Raw genomic sequence first — 15,952 nt, 5'->3', positions numbered from 1 at the left:
CAGGTCCCAGCACCAACCTGCCAGGCCCCAGCACCATTTCAGCCCTGCCAGGCCCCAGAACCAACCTGCCAGGCCCCAGAACCAACCCGCAAGGCCCCAGAACCATTTCAGCCCTGCCAGGTCCCAGAACCAACCTGCCAGGCCCCAGCACAATTTCAGCCCTGCCAGGCCCCAGAACCAACCTGCCAGGTCCCAGAACCAACCTGCCAGGCCCCAGCACAATTTCAACCCTGCCAGGTCCCAGAACCAACCCGCCACTCCCCAGCACCAACCTGCCAGGCCCCAGCACCATCTCAGCCCTGCCAGGTCCCAGAACCAACCTGCCAGGCCCCAGCACCATTTCAGCCCTGCCAGGTCCCAGAACCAACCTGTCAGGCCCCAGCACAATTTCAGCCCTGCCAGGCCTCAGAACCAACCAGCCAGGCCCCAGCACCATTTCATTCCTGCCAGGTCCCAGAACCAACCTGCCAGGCCCCAGCACAATTTCAGCCCTGCCAGGTCCCAGAACCAACCCGCCAGGCCCCAGCACCAACCTGCCAGGCCCCAGCACCATTTCAGCCCTGCCAGGCCCCAGAACCAACCTGCCAGGCCCCAGAACCAACCCGCCAGGCCCAAGCACCATTTCAGCCCTGCCAGGTCCCAGAACCAACCTGCCAGGCCCCAGCACCATTTCAGCCCTGCCAGGCCCCAGAACCAACCCGCCAGGCCCCAGAACCAACCCGCCGGGCCCCAGCACCATTTCAGCCCTGCCAGGCCGCAGAACCAACCTGCCAGGCCCCAGAACCAACCCGCTAGGCCCCAGCACCATTTCAGCCCTGCCAGGCCCCAGAACCAACCTGCCAGGCCCCAGAACCAACCCGCAAGGCCCCAGAACCATTTCAGCCCTGCCAGGTCCCAGAACCAACCTGCCAGGCCCCAGCACAATTTCAGCCCTGCCAGGCCCCAGAACCAACCTGCCAGGTCCCAGAACCAACCTGCCAGGCCCCAGCACAATTTCAACCCTGCCAGGTCCCAGAACCAACCCGCCACTCCCCAGCACCAACCTGCCAGGCCCCAGCACCATCTCAGCCCTGCCAGGTCCCAGAACCAACCTGCCAGGCCCCAGCACCATTTCAGCCCTGCCAGGTCCCAGAACCAACCTGTCAGGCCCCAGCACAATTTCAGCCCTGCCAGGCCTCAGAACCAACCAGCCAGGCCCCAGCACCATTTCATTCCTGCCAGGTCCCAGAACCAACCTGCCAGGCCCCAGCACAATTTCAGCCCTGCCAGGTCCCAGAACCAACCCGCCAGGCCCCAGCACCAACCTGCCAGGCCCCAGCACCATTTCAGCCCTGCCAGGCCCCAGAACCAACCTGCCAGGCCCCAGAACCAACCCGCCAGGCCCAAGCACCATTTCAGCCCTGCCAGGTCCCAGAACCAACCTGCCAGGCCCCAGCACCATTTCAGCCCTGCCAGGCCCCAGAACCAACCCGCCAGGCCCCAGAACCAACCCGCCGGGCCCCAGCACCATTTCAGCCCTGCCAGGCCGCAGAACCAACCTGCCAGGCCCCAGAACCAACCCGCTAGGCCCCAGCACCATTTCAGCCCTGTCAGGCCCCAGAACCAACCCGCCAGGCCCCAGCACAATTTCAGCCCTGCCAGGTCCCAGAACCAACCTGCCAGGCCCCAGAACCAACCCGCAAGGCCCCAGCACCATTTCAGCCCTGCCAGGCCCCAGAACCAACCCGCCAGGCCCCAGCACCATTTCAGCCCTGCCAGGTCCCAGAACCAACCTGCCAGGCCCCAGCACAATTTCAGCCCTGCCAGGCCCCAGAACCAACTCGCCAGGCCCCAGCACCAACCTGCCAGGCCCCAGCACCATTTCAGCCCTACCAGGTCCCAGAACCAACCTGCCAGGCCCCTGAACCAACCCGCCCAGCCCCAGCACCATTTCAGCCCTGCCAGGTCCCAGAACCAACCTGCCAGGCCCCAGCACCATTTCAGCCCTGCCAGGTCCCAGAACCAACCTGTCAGGCCCCAGCACAATTTCAGCCCTGCCAGGCCCCAGAACCAACCTGCCAGGCCCCAGCACAATTTCAGCCCTGCCAGGCCCCAGAACCAACTCGCCAGGCCCCAGCACCAACCTGCCAGGCCCCAGCACCATTTCAGCCCTACCAGGTCCCAGAACCAACCTGCCAGGCCCCTGAACCAACCCGCCCAGCCCCAGCACCATTTCAGCCCTGCCAGGTCCCAGAACCAACCTGCCAGGCCCCAGCACCATTTCAGCCCTGCCAGGTCCCAGAACCAACCTGTCAGGCCCCAGCACAATTTCAGCCCTGCCAGGCCCCAGAACCAACCTGCCAGGCCCAAGCACCATTTCAGCCCTGCCAGGTCCCAGAACCAACCTGCCAGGCCCCAGCACCATTTCAGCCCTGCCAGGCCCCAGAACCAACCCGCCAGGCCCCAGAACCAACCCGCCGGGCCCCTTCAGCCCTGCCAGGTCCCAGAACCAACCTGCCAGGCCCCAGCACCATTTCAGCCCTGCCAGGCCCCAGAACCAACCCGCCAGGCCCCAGAACCAACCCGCCGGGCCCCAGCACCATTTCAGCCCTGCCAGGCCGCAGAACCAACCTGCCAGGCCCCAGAACCAACCCGCTAGGCCCCAGCACCATGTCAGCCCTGCCAGGCCCCAGAACCAACCCGCCAGGCCCCAGAACCAACCAGCCAGGCCCCAGCACCATTTCATTCCTGCCAGGTCCCAGAACCAACCTGCCAGGCCCCAGCACAATTTCAGCCCTGCCAGGTCCCAGAACCAACCCGCCAGGCCCCAGCACCAACCTGCCAGGCCCCAGCACCATTTCAGCCCTGCCAGGCCCCAGAACCAACCTGCCAGGCCCCAGAACCAACCCGCCAGGCCCAAGCACCATTTCAGCCCTGCCAGGTCCCAGAACCAACCTGCCAGGCCCCAGCACCATTTCAGCCCTGCCAGGCCCCAGAACCAACCCGCCAGGCCCCAGAACCAACCCGCCGGGCCCCAGCACCATTTCAGCCCTGACAGGCCGCAGAACCAACCTGCCAGGCCCAAGAACCAACCCGCTAGGCCCCAGCACCATTTCAGCCCTGTCAGGCCCCAGAACCAACCCGCCAGGCCCCAGCACAATTTCAGCCCTGCCAGGTCCCAGAACCAACCTGCCAGGCCCCAGAACCAACCCGCAAGGCCCCAGCACCATTTCAGCCCTGCCAGGCCCCAGAACCAACCCGCCAGGCCCCAGCACCATTTCAGCCCTGCCAGGTCCCAGAACCAACCTGCCAGGCCCCAGCACAATTTCAGCCCTGCCAGGCCCCAGAACCAACTCGCCAGGCCCCAGCACCAACCTGCCAGGCCCCAGCACCATTTCAGCCCTACCAGGTCCCAGAACCAACCTGCCAGGCCCCTGAACCAACCCGCCCAGCCCCAGCACCATTTCAGCCCTGCCAGGTCCCAGAACCAACCTGCCAGGCCCCAGCACCATTTCAGCCCTGCCAGGTCCCAGAACCAACCTGTCAGGCCCCAGCACAATTTCAGCCCTGCCAGGCCCCAGAACCAACCTGCCAGGCCCCAGCACAATTTCAGCCCTGCCAGGCCCCAGAACCAACTCGCCAGGCCCCAGCACCAACCTGCCAGGCCCCAACACCATTTCAGCCCTACCAGGTCCCAGAACCAACCTGCCAGGCCCCTGAACCAACCCGCCCAGCCCCAGCACCATTTCAGCCCTGCCAGGTCCCAGAACCAACCTGCCAGGCCCCAGCACCATTTCAGCCCTGCCAGGTCCCAGAACCAACCTGTCAGGCCCCAGCACAATTTCAGCCCTGCCAGGCCCCAGAACCAACCTGCCAGGCCCAAGCACCATTTCAGCCCTGCCAGGTCCCAGAACCAACCTGCCAGGCCCCAGCACCATTTCAGCCCTGCCAGGCCCCAGAACCAACCCGCCAGGCCCCAGAACCAACCCGCCGGGCCCCTTCAGCCCTGCCAGGTCCCAGAACCAACCTGCCAGGCCCCAGCACCATTTCAGCCCTGCCAGGCCCCAGAACCAACCCGCCAGGCCCCAGAACCAACCCGCCGGGCCCCAGCACCATTTCAGCCCTGCCAGGCCGCAGAACCAACCTGCCAGGCCCCAGAACCAACCCGCTAGGCCCCAGCACCATGTCAGCCCTGCCAGGCCCCAGAACCAACCCGCCAGGCCCCAGAACCAACCCGCCAGTTCCCAGCACCAACATGCCAGGCCCCAGCACAATTTCAGCCCTGCCAGGTCCCAGAACCAACCTGCCAGGCCCCAGCACCATTTCAGCCCTGCCAGGTCCCAGAACCAACCTGCCAGGCCCCAGCACAATTTCAGCCCTGCCAGGCCCCAGAACCAACCTGCCAGGCCCCAGATCCAACCCGCCAGGCCCCAGCACCATTTCAGCCCTGCCAGGTCCCAGAACCAACCTGCCAGGCCCCAGCACCATTTCAGCCCCGCCAATCCCCAGAACCAACCCGCCAGGCCCCAGAACCAACCCGCCAGGCCCCAGAACCAACCCGCCAGGCCCCAGAACCAACCCGCTAGGCCCCAGAACCAACCCGCCAGGCCCCAGAACCAACCAGCCAGGCCCCAGTACCAACCCGCCAGGCCCCAGAACCAACCCGCCAGGCCCCAGAACCAACCCGCCAGGCCCCAGAACCAACCCGCTAGGCCCCAGAACCAACCCGCCAGGCCCCAGAACCAACCCGCTAGGCCCCAGAACCAACCCGCCAGGCCCCAGAACCAACCCGCCAGGCCCCAGAACCAACCCGCCAGGCCCCAGAACCAACCCGCTAGGCCCCAGAACCAACCCGCCAGGCCCCAGAACCAACCCGCCAGGCCCCAGAACCAGTGAAGCAGGCACTAGAAATGGAAAAGAATAAGGCACAATCTAGCAAAAGGCTGTTTCCGAAGAAAGGGAGTCAAGGTGTGGAGCTTTCCAAAAACAATCTGGATCTGCAACGAACAAGAAGGCAGCTAAAAAAAGAAAAGTCGTAGAAGAGTCATCATCAGATTAAAATCAATATTCACAATTCATTAGTTGTGTTCTTATTTGTTGATAATCCAATGTGACAATTTACCCGCTGATGGGGCAAATTGTCACGAGTGCACACTCTCTATTTAACGGTTTACAACTCCGTACTGAAATAAGATATGATCATGCAATGAATACAAAATATGTGCCCAAGACTTCCTTCTTTCATTTGTTATGATATTTATACCATTGTGATGTATTGTGCCCAGTAAATGTTAGACAGCGTGAAAAGTGTGACGACATACCTCGCTCTCCCCTACAACGTTTGAACGTTTCCTTATGGCGCTACAAGAGGTACAAGGGAATCATCCTTTAATGAATGTCTCTTTTCTCTGACCACATCTGATTGAACCAATACGTTTGATAGATTTATTGGTCGTTTATAGGTGAATAAAGATGGATTCTGGAAGGCAGAATTTAAAGAGGAATCTGATAATAATATGTGCCAATGTTGATTGACAACAGACTTGATGCCATTATGGCTATCACTGAACGTGATAGTTTACAGAAAACATTTTCATATGTTCTTGTTTATTCACCTATAAACGATCAATAAATCTATCAAACATATTGGTTCAATCAGATGTGGTCAGAGAGAGAAAAGAGACATACATAAAAGGATGATTCCCCTGTAGATCTTGTAGCGCCATAAGGAAATGTTCGTTATAAGGAATAAGGAAACGTTGTATGCCCTCAGACTTCTAGGACCTATGAGATAAAGTCATGTATAACTTTCACTACTAAAGGAGTTATTTATATGTTAGTGTTATTGTAATTAGAAATATTTTGGCAAAACATCTCGCGCCTTGAAAGTACGTCTTGGAGAACATAAATCTACGATTAGACGTCAAGATATCACCTCGCTAGTTGAGAGACACTTTATAGAACACAGAACACAATCATTCTATTAATGAATTGCGTTGCGTTGGGATCAAAAACGTTCATCCACCAAGTAGAGGTGACTGACAACAAATTACTCCAAAGAGAAGCCATGTGGCTATATAAATTACATTCTGTATCTCCACACGGTTTAAACGAAGAATTAGATGTCACCTCCTTCCTATGAGCCACATTTGAACTGTTATACAAGAACACTGTCCATATCGTTTATGAGTTGGCCCCACATATTTATTATATACAGGTACACGAGAAATGCCACACCTCTGATTGGCAGATGAGCGCCAACCCTGATTAGAAGCACCTGTTGCTCATCTGTTCTTTACAGATGTTGTTTTGAATTTAAATAAAGTTGTACCTAAACACTAAAGAAGGCTGTAAAGCCGAAACGTATGTCTACGCTATCCCTGATGCAGTGAAAATAACTAAAAACATCGAATAATGAAGTCAGCTTTATGCACAATTTTGAGTGCGAACCCATTAGACCCTTTGTTTGTCTGAATTCGGTGGATTTACGCACCAGCCAAGCATCTGAGAGAGCGCGATGGTTCACTTTCGTTCAGTAAATTATCCACATTATTAAAGCTACAGTCTGAGATTGGTTTTTGGACATTTAAATGAATGACACAGTATAACCATCAATTTTTGAAGAATACAATTTATAAATACGTCATGAGCTTATTACCACATTAGAACCCGAAATAAACTCTTATTTGTTTGTAAATGTAAAAAAAGCGATGTATTGATTCTAAACATGGTTATTAAAACTGTAATGCAGAGGTCATGGACTGTCAGTCCTGGCATCTGGAGCACTTTAGAATTCGAGAAGGATTACGTTTCCCGAGCCCCATCCCTCAGTTGTAGACCACAATAACTGGAGGCACTGACAATGTTATTTTTCAAAGATCAATTAAAGTTAGAATCTACATTTGGTGAAGCAGCGCCAGCGCCGTTGATATTGTTTCAGTGATGAAACGGAGGAGAGGAGCGTCCGGCAGTGTTATTTTCTTTGCAATGATGTCCGATGGGGGGGGGGGGGGGGGTAAACGGTGTTCTTCCTTTGAAGTAACTTCTTCTTTGTTGTAATATCCCAAACGGACGTGCCAGTTTCACCAAATGCGGATTGTAGCTTTAATGATTGGACAGTAAAGGTTTTGCTAAGCAACCATTTAAGCCTACAGCTGAAATTAAATAAGGGTTAGTAGCCTACCTTAAGACAACGAAACTTGCCGATGGATGTCAAACAGACAAAAATTCACAAGATGTTCAAAATAGAAAAGCCAAGTATACAAAATAAATATGATATGTGTCTCTACCAAGATGTAGACGGGGTGTTACACACTGTTTTATAGACCAAATCACAGAGTTTCTAAACCCAGAGGCGCAACATCGCGAGACATCCAGGAACGCTTGTGAAACAGACTAAACAGAACATGCCGGGGTTTGGGGCTTGAGAAGTCAATGAGAGAAGTGAAAATATCTTCCTCAGTTGTTAATTTTCTCGAAATCAAAAGGCAAAACCTAGATTCGAGACAGTTTCTTAAGTAGTTGAACATGTTATTTCGCCAACCTCGTGAAAGTGATAAACTGACACGTTTTAATTTTCGTCAAAAACAAGTTTATATCGAAGCAGTGGCTTTGAGTTGACGGCCTGCACATGCGCAGTTCGGCGTGAGACGCCCATTAGATCTGATGACTTTCTTCTCTAAGTATGAGCTTTGCTAGCCAACGTCGCCATGACATCGCCTACAAGTGTTATCTGGGATTTCTATTGAAGAAGCAGTTTTACCCTATCTTCATACTGTCTTTGACCAAATCTCCCACCCCAACACTCGTCTTGTAAATTACATGACTACAAGTCCGTCTCTGTGGCTGTTATACTGTAGCATTGGAGACAGAGCTCATCCTAGACAGACTGCTTCAGTAGACTACTGGTGGTCATGGAGTTGATCTGATTAATTGTATTTCTGCTTTGTATGCTACTTTGAGTACAGTACAACTCCAGTACAATGTCCATGCACTGATGGGTGAAGGTGAATATAAACTTTATTACATTGTCCTTACTGCAGAGTAAGTTTTGAATGACATTCACGTAGATACAGAATAACAATGTTTGTTGTTTTAAACGTTTCACCTGCATCTGCTTCTCGACTCACAGCGTCTTCGTTAACAAGGTTTAGTTGAGCTACGGTCAGCCTCGATTTTAATTGCCATAGTAACAACTGACGCCAGTGCATCACTGGCAGGAATCAGCTAATTGTCTGCGGTATTGAGTGGTCGCGCAGAGAGTGAATGGAAGAGATTGAGGTTAGGTGAAGACAACGAAGATGGCAACAACAACAAGTAGTAATTCAAACAAACTGTATAGCGCCAGGCTGTATGAATTGGCTCCAACAACAATTCCTCGGTAAACTAACATCGGCCTACCCAAGGACCCTCAACTTTTGAAGAAATGGCTCCATGTCCTGAAGAGGAAGGACGTGCCAGCTCGAGCTACTGCTACCTAACGTACATCACAGTGTTCCGTACACTTGACTTTAGCAGAAATTAGTTTATACTACAAAGTCAACTGTAATGGTAATACCATTGTAAAGTACAATTTCTCCACTTTCCAGCAAAATCAATGACGAGACCTCCCCGCTGCCCTTCTCTGCATGATTGAAACAGGTAATAGAGTTTCGCTAAAAATGGTGGCTGGGGAAGTGAAGGTTACTGAGTGATAGTGAAAGGGGAAGATATGTTGTGTTGGGAAACTGCTTTTTTCACCCGATTTGTCCAATTTATCACCTCTAAAATGTCAATAAACCACTATAAAGAGTTTACGTAATGTCTCATTACACACAGTGCATTCAGAAACTATTCAGACCCCTTGACTTTTTCCACATTTTGTTATGTTACAGCCTTATTCTAAAATGGATTAAATAAAATACAAATCCTCATCAATCTAAACACAATAACCCCATACTGACAACACTAAAACAGAGTTTTAGACATTTTTGCAAATGTGTTCAAAATAAAAACAGAAATATCATATTTACATAAATATTCAGACACTGCTATGAGACTCAAAATTGAGCTCAGGTGCATCCTGTTTTCATTGATCATCTTTGAGATGTTTCTACAGCTATGATTGGAGTTCACCTGAGGTAAATTCAATTGATTGGACATGATTTGGAAAGGCACACACCTGTCTATGTAAGGTCCCACAATTGACAGTGCATATCAGAGCAAAAACCAAACCATGGTCGAAGGAATTGTCCGTAGTGCTCCAAGACAGGATTGTATCGAGGCACAGATCTGGGGAAGGGTAACAAAACATTTTCTGCAGCTTTGAAGGTCCCCAAGAACACAGTGGCCTCCATCATTCTTAAGTGGAAGAAGTTTGGAACCATCAATACTCTCCTAGAGCTGGCCACACGGCCAAACTGAGCAATCAGGGGAGAGAAGCCTTGGTCAGGGACGTGACCAAGAACCCGACGGTCACTCTGACAGATCTCCAGAGGTCTTCTGTGTAGATGAGAGAAACTTCCAGAAGGACAAACATCTCTGCAGCACTCCACCAATCAGGCCTTTATGGTAGAGTGGCCACTCCTCAGTAAAAGGCACATGACAGCCTGCTTGGAGTTTGACAAAAAGGATTCTCAGACCATGAGAAACAAGATTTTCTGGTCTGATGAATCCAAGATTGAACTCTTCGGCCTTAATTCCCCACTTCATTAAATAGTACCTGCAAAACACCAGTCGACTCTGGGATGCTGGCCTTCTAGGCAGAGTTGTAAAGAAAAAGCCATATCTCAGGCTGGCCAATAAAAATCAAAGATTAAGATGGGCAAAAGAACACAGACACTGGACAGAGCAACTCTGCCTAGAAGGCCAGCATCCCAGAGTCGCCTCTTCACTGTTGACGTTGAGACTGGTGTTTTGTGGGTACTATTTAATGAAGCTGCCAGTTGAGGACTTGTGAGGCCTCTGTTTCTCAAACTAGACACTCTAATGCACTTGTCCTCTTGATCAGTTGTGCACCGGGGCCTCCCACTCCTCTTTCTATTCTGGTTATAGCCAGTTTGTGCTTTTCTGTGAAGGGAGTAGTACGCAGCGCTGTACGAGATCTTCAGTTTCTTGGCAATTTCTCACATGGAATAGCCTTCATTTCTCAGAACAAGAATAGACTGACGAGTTTCAGAAGAAAGTCCTTTGTTTCTGGCCAATTTGAGCCTGTAATCGAACCCACAAATGCTGACACACCAAATACTCAACTAGTCTAAAGAAGGCCAGTTTTATTGCTTCTTTAATCAGAACAACAGTTTTCAGCTGTGCTAACATAATTGCAAAAGGGTTTTCCAATGATCAATTAGCCTTCTAAAATGATAAACTTGGATTAGCTAACACAACGTGCCATTGGAACACAGGAGTGATGGTTGCTGATAATGGGCCTCAGTATGACTATGTAGATATTCCTAAAAAAATGTGCCGTTTCCAGCTAGAATAGTCATTTACAACATTAACAATGTCTACACTGTATTTCTGATCAATTTGATGTTATTTTAATGGACAAAAAATGTGCTTTTATTTAAAAAACAAAGATATTTCTAAACGACCCCAAACTTTTAAACGTTAGTATGTGTATATATATATATATATATATATATATATATATATATATATATATATATGTGTGTGTTTGTGTGTGTTTTATTAATTAGCAACATTTACTAAAAAAACTGCTTTTGGTTTGTCATCATGGGTCATTGTTTGTAGATCGATGAGGAAAAAATGTAAGGCTGTAGCGTAACAAAAAGTCAAGGGGTCTGAATACTTTCCAAATGCACTGTACTTGTTTGAAGGTTTATGTTGAATTTGAAGAGGGGTTTTAGGGTGGCGCTAGTGTTAGCTTCACAAGAACAGTTGAAGTCGGAAGTTTACATACACCTTAGCCAAATACATTTAAAAATACAGTTTTTCACAATTCCTGACATTTAATCCTAGTAAAAATTCACTGTCTTAGGTCAGCTAGGATCACCACCTTATTTTAAGAATGTGAAATGTCAGAATAATAGTAGAGAGAATGATTTATTTCAGCTTTTATTTCTTTCATCACAGTCCCAGTGGGTCAGAAGTTTACATACACTCAATTAGTATTTGGTAGCATTGCCTTTAAATTGTTTAACTTGGGTCAAACGTTTCAGGTAGCCTTCCACAAGCTTCCCACAATAAATTGGATGAATTTTGGCCCATTCCTCCTGACAGAGCTGGTGTAGCTGAGTCAAGTTTGTAGGCCTCCTTGCTCGCACACACCTTTTCAGTGCTGCCCATACATTTTCTGTAGGATTGAGGTCAGGGCTTTGTGATGGCCACTCCAATACGTTGACTTTGTTGTCCTTAAGCCATTTTGCCACAACTTTGGAAGTATGCTTGGGGTCATTGTCCATTTGGAAGACCCATTTGCGACCAAGCTTTATTAACTTCCTGACTGATGTCTTGAGATGTTGCTTCAATATATCCACATAATTGTCCTGCCTCATGATGCCATCTATTTTGTGAAGTGCACCAGTCCCTCCTGCAGCAAAGCACCCCTACAACATGATGCTGCCACCCCCGTGCTTCACGGTTGGGATGGTGTTCTTCGGCTTGCAAGCCTCCCCTTTTTCCTCCCAACATAACAAGGTTCATTATGGCCAAACAGTTCTATTTTTGTTTTATCAGACCATCAGAGGACACTTCTCCAAAAAGTACAATCTTCATCCCCATGTGCAGTTGCAAACCGTAGTCTGGCTTTTTTATGGCGGTTTTGGAACAGTGGTTTCTTCCTTACTGAGTGGCCTTTCAGGTTATGTCGATATAGGACTTGTTTTACTGTGGATATAGATACTTTTGTACCTGTTTCCTCCAGCATCTTCACCAGGTCCTTTGCTGTTGATCTGGGATTGATTTGCACTTTTCGCGCCAAAGTACGTTCATCTCTAGGAGACAGAACGTGTCTCCTTCCTGAGCGGTATGACGGGTGCGTGGTCCCATGGTGTTAATACTTGCGTACTATTGTTTGTACAGATGAACGTGGTACCATCAGGTGTTTGGAAATTACTCCCAAGGATGAACCAGACTTGTGGAGGTCTACACATTTTTTTCTGAGGTCTTGGCTGACTTCTTTTGATTTTCCCATGATGTCAAGCAAAGAGGCACTGAGTTTGAAGGTAGGCCTTGAAATACATCCACAGGTACACCTCCAATTGACTCAAATTATGTAATTAGCCTACCAGAAGCTTCTAAAGCCATGACATAATTTTCTGGAATTTTCCAAGCTGTTTAAAGGCACCGTCAACTTAGTGTATGTAAACTTCTGACCCATTGGAATTGTGATACAGTGAATTATAGGTGAAATAATCTGTCTGTAAACAATTGTTGGAAAAATGACTTGTGTCATGCACAAAGTAGATGTCCTAACGTAAACTTCCAACTTCAACTGTGTCTGCGCCTGTCACGGCTTTTTAGAGTCACGATAGCTCGCAGTGATGATGCAAAAAATATATTATTGATTGAATTAACTACTGGATTGATGAACTCACGAGTAATTAACGTTACACTCACCGCTGATAATGTCTTGATAAATAAATAAATACCGTATTAATTGATGAATTACACAAAGTAGGGAACTTTATTTTCAGAGAGGAAGGATGTGATTCTGTTCAATGAGAGATGAAGGAACATAATGTTGCTTTATATAATGTTAATGGACAAAGCATGAGAATGATTAGGGTTAATATAAATTCCAATAGCATGAGACAAACTACGTAACATTAATAAATTAATGTATAAAACAACAATATTAACATATAAATATAACAACAATTGCAACACCAACTGACCTCTGACCTCTCACTCCATCATATACACTGAGTACTAACACTTATGAACCCCTGTTCTTTCCATGACATATGCAATAACGTTATGTAAGTAATCCGTGAGTAATGAAGTCCGGGTGTGACTGATGATGAGACGCAGGTGTGTGTAAAGATGGGTTGCCAGGACCGGTGGTCAATAGGCTGGTGACGTCAAGCGCCGGAGCGGGAGTGGACGTGACATGTACAGAGGAAGTTTCTGCAAGACTCCTTTGTAAATAAATAAATGAGAATGCAGCTCTCTTGTTACAGACAGAGAGGTCCATCCGACATGTTTGTAAAAGAATACAAGTGACAAGAGTAGTGGGCTAAAGGCCAGTTGTCTGTGACATTTTAGAGACACACTTGCCATACATGCACTCATGAAGAAGTTTCACTTTCACACAGAACATTGAGAGAGAACTGACATTGAAAGAAAATAAGAAAAATAAGACATTTATTTTTTAAGATAATCAAAAGGTTACATATGTTGAATGCATGGTGAAACATACATACATACATACGTATATTAAAGGGTGATGAGGTAATGCAGTAAAATGGTTAACAATGCTCTAAATGTAATGTTGTTTGCTTTAAGGTATGATGCATATAGACGGTTTGTTAAGCTTAGAGGAACAAGGCCTTAGGGCTTGTAGGAGGTTGATAATGAAATGTTTAAGTTGGTGGATGTTTAAGATGTAATGAGAGTGATAAATTAGGTTAGAGTGGGACTATAACTGAGTGGAGTAGGGAATGTTAATGATTAGAAATTCACGATTAAAAATGTATGTTTTAAAAGTGAATGATAATGGAGTGTACTAAGGGTGCTAGCTTGAGTTGGAAATTCCCTGGTCATAGCGGCCAGGAGGAGACATTCTGTGAAAGCAAGCGGCCTGCCTAGGCGAGGAAAGGCGAGGGTTACTGGGTAGCTTTTTAGCATAAAATGCATTTAGCTTTTTATTATACTTGTTTTTAAGTATAATAAAAAGTACAATTCTAGGAGGATTCCCTTATGGTTACCTCATTGATAGAAGTGTGTTAAAGTAGTTTAGAGTTTTTAGACGCCATCTGAGTGACTGGTCATCCCAAGGGGGAGACAAAAAACTGTTTACAGAGTTGTAGAAGGTAAGAAAAACGTTTTTCTTGCTAATTAAATACTGTGCTTCTCATTAAATTGTAATAGACAATAAATATTCTATTGGCATCACAATAAGGGTTTAGATAAGGGCGGTGAAGGGGTCGATCAATTTAATTGACTGGTGATGTTCGCTTATCATGGATTGGTGGTATTGATTTGTGATTGATTGATCTGGGATTTTTACGCTCGTTTCTGGAATTTTTAATAAACTTGCTTTGTTGTTCTGAAACAACGTGTCATCAGAGTCATACAAGTGCATGTCGTTTTACTCCTGGTTTATGAAATAGACTTGATTAATTGAGGATTTTTTTGCATTTGGTTAGTTAGTCTATCGGGTACCCGAGTGGCTGGTATAAAGGACCCTAACTTGAGACCCAACTAAAGTTCCTAAGTGTATTGGTAGGAGTCGTAGGAAGGGGTGTCTCTGGGCTAAAGCCAACCCAGAGGAGGGCGACCCGCTCATAGTGTGTTGAGGTTGAAACTCTGGCCCGGACAATCCTGAGAAGGCGCTGGGTTTATAGGATTAGGGTGAGAGAGCGTAGGCACTCGACTTCGGGGATAGCCTACTTTACTGTAAGGCCCTTACTGTTGAGCTTGAGGAACAGTCCCTAGCTGTAGACTAGCTCAGTGGCAAAGCAGAGCAGCATCTATCAGACCAGTAGGTATTAGGGACAAAAAATAACCGGACAGGCAGGGTTGAGTTAATACTTTACAGCACTGGTTAATTGAGAACTCCCCTGAAAATGTAACTAAAGAGCACTTTATGTTACCTAGGGTGTAGAAGCTGGTTTGAGCTAGTCCTAAACCACAGGGGTTTAGGTGCGATAAACAAAAAGCTAGAAAAACAAGGGCTAAGCGAAGAAGATAAACTGAAATAGCAGTTGTGGTTAACGCTGGAAGCTGGGCGCACCCAATCTAAGACGTAGTAGATGAAGACACCCGAGGCTCTGCTCAGAAAGCAAAGAATCAACATAAAAATAAACAAAAAAAACGGGGCCTCAGATCTGATATAAAGATTACCCGCTTGTGAAGAAGGCCTAAAGAAAATAATGGGCCAATCATATAGATTGGTTGCCATGACAAATTTGACGCTATGCGACCAACTGCTGGAGACTTCCTTCAGCAAAGATGTCTGACAAAAATACTAGGACCGAAGCAAATGTTATGTAATTATAACGCCATAACGAATCAATCAACAAATGCACAGTTGAGGGAATATGTTAGTTAATGTAGAGACAAACGATTATAACATTTTTTTGGTCATATAGTCAATTGACAAAAATCGCTATTTACCTAGCTAGCTAACTACCTAACATTAGCCCGCTAGCTAGTTTTATGGGTGTTGTGACATGAGTATGACATTGTAATTCGTGTTTAATGTTTCAGTGACTCCCGAGAAAACAACTAAACCAGGCTGTCGTCTTGTGAAACAGTGGATGTAAGGAATATAACTTAGCTAGCTAAAGTTTTACTGAAAATGTAATGTACATTTTGTATGCTTGCCTTGCTGGTATTTGCCATGAAATGCAGCTGAAGTAATGTAGCTAGCTAACCATTGTCTTGCTTATTGTGTAGTGGAGGATAAAAATACCTGTATGCCTATGGATGTGTAGCTAGCTATAAAAAATATAGCTAAGAATATATTCACTGATCATGTGCTCTACCTTGGCAAATAAAGGTGTGGTTCAGGTATGAATGTCTGTGACATTATTTTTCAGTCATATCCAATAACAAGAGTATCAAACTCCAGTCTTTGAATGATGCTTTGTCTCCATGTATGTATTACAATTATACACTTCAACCATGTTTACCAATCCTGGTCCATCTATGATTACACATTGTAACTATGCAATAGACTATAAACATGATTTAACTAGTTAAAGACTGATTTGTAATTCACATATATATAGAAACAGAATTTTAAAAGAAAGGTACCCTATACTTTCTATGCATCATGTACATACTTGAATAAACAGTTCATCTCAAT

Source organism: Salvelinus namaycush, chromosome 12 (assembly GCF_016432855.1).
Source record: "Salvelinus namaycush isolate Seneca chromosome 12, SaNama_1.0, whole genome shotgun sequence".
NCBI classification, from domain to species: domain Eukaryota; kingdom Metazoa; phylum Chordata; class Actinopteri; order Salmoniformes; family Salmonidae; genus Salvelinus; species Salvelinus namaycush.
Note: the sequence above shows the minus strand (reverse complement) of the source record.